General features: G+C 43.6%; 1 protein-coding gene across 1 annotated transcript in view; it reads left to right on the forward strand.

Moving 5' to 3' along the window:
- Positions 1-1,862, forward strand: part of WRN (Werner syndrome RecQ like helicase) — a 29,984-nt gene that overhangs the window by 5,754 nt on the left and 22,368 nt on the right. The window lies entirely within an intron of this gene.

Below are 1,862 nucleotides of genomic sequence, written 5' to 3' on the forward strand. Positions count from 1 at the left end.
TTGTGGAGCTGGCTGACGTTGCTAATGAGAAAGTAAAACTTAAAACCTTTTTGTTGTGGGAGGGAATCTTGTTATTGTGCTGTACAAAAGGAGGCTTCCTTGCCTTGAGAGGAGTTCAATTCCCATAGCAAACGTGTTCATTGGAATAAAGCAGAGATCTATTGTCACTTGTTTAGAAACAGTTTAAAAACACCTCTCACAACCTGCAGAACTGAGTACTGTCTGTGAGCCAGTTTTTAATGGACATTTGTCCCCCGTTTCTGGTCTGTTCACCTTTAGTATTTACAAGGTGTGGCATTTGAATTCAACTGCAGATGTTTTTCCTTTAACTCCTAATGATTGGAAATCGCCAGGTCGTGTCCAGTCAGGGTTCTCCTGGCACTGGTGTCATTGTCCCAGCAATGACTGAACCTTGTAAGTAGGGCACAAGAAGGAAACCTTCCTGCCGTGGCCTGCTGGGTGCTGGGGGGGAATCATCAAGGTCTTCCTTGGAGGTGTGTGCCACACAACCTGGAGCTGTAGAAGCACCCTGATTTCCATGATTCTGAAGTTGGTGCCACCTTGTGTGGGGGCAGTTTTTGGACACCTGATGACCTGTTGTTTACAGGTTGTGCTGCGTTGGGCACACTTTGAATTTCAGTTCAGTCCCAGAGATCGTTTAATGGAGGGAGACCTGTGCTGTCTTCTTAGGCAGGAGAGCAAGAGGTTCATTTCCTTCCAGGTCATCCTACCTTTCTTATTTCTAGCATGTGCCTTCTCTCTGTATGTGCTAGGCTTTTCCTGTGCTCTGTCTCTCCATGCACTTCCCATTCCTTCTGTGATGTACCGTCAGCATCTGGGGCAGTGCTTTCCACATGAGCCACCTTGAAATTTTAGGTCCTAGTGGGTTGGAAATAGTACAAATTTGACTGTTTTGCTCAATCAATAAAAGGAGCTGCTACTTCTCAAATTTGGAGTTTCCTTGGTCACCTTTTTTTTTTTTTTTAATCCTATCATTTGACCTGAGATAATTTGTTATGAAGATGAGCAGTGTGATCTCAGCAGCTTAAAAGTCTTCTGCTAAAGAGAAAACAAACCAAAAATAAACTTGAAAGTGAAGCTCGAGAGAACAAAGAACAAAGGCGTATATGTAATGGTGCAATGCAAGGGTGAGGGCTGGAGGAGCCTAAAAAGAACAGTTGGGAAGGTTGTTTTTTTTTTTTTTTTAATGCCAGATCTAAGTGGATGAGCTAATAATGCTGCACCGCTGCTGTAAGACTCCATAGTTTTGCATGTTTTCCAAGCTGGAATAGCAGCAGGCTGTGCCCATGAGGCCTGGATCCTTGGGCTCTAAAGGAAAGCTTCCCAGCCTGGCTATGGAGACAACAGTGTGTAGCAGCTCTGATTGACAAGTGATTGCAAGAGCAACTGGGAACAGCAGTGTGGTGGGGTGACTCCTGGAGACCTGGGATGAGCTGCTTCCCAGCACATGGAATAGTGGTTAGTGTGGGCTATAGCTGTGCTTTTCTGCTTTGTGCTTGATTTCAGACTTACAAAAGATGTCAGACTTGACTGTTCTGGCGTTTTTATTAAATAAATCCCTGGTGTTTGATATTGAGTTTTTCTAATTAGAAAGGCAAATAATAGAAAAGTCCTGGAGGAAAGAGGTGGTGCTGTTTAAGTCCAGTCCTTTAATTTTATCAACCCAGAGACTGCTTTGTATAGATATATCCTGTTTCTGATAGCGTGACAGTACTGAGAACAGTTACTGCTTTAAAAAACCAAGTATGTTTTGACTAACCCAGAGCTCTTTGCTTCCAACGAGGGAATAAGTACAATTTGCTCTTTCTGGGGATACATTGTGCCAGGTTCAGTTGCTTTCC

Source organism: Empidonax traillii, unplaced genomic scaffold (genome assembly GCF_003031625.1).
Source record: "Empidonax traillii isolate 1590-97213 ecotype Southwest subspecies unplaced genomic scaffold, ASM303162v1 scaffold1301:size135188, whole genome shotgun sequence".
Taxonomy (NCBI): Eukaryota; Metazoa; Chordata; class Aves; order Passeriformes; family Tyrannidae; genus Empidonax; species Empidonax traillii.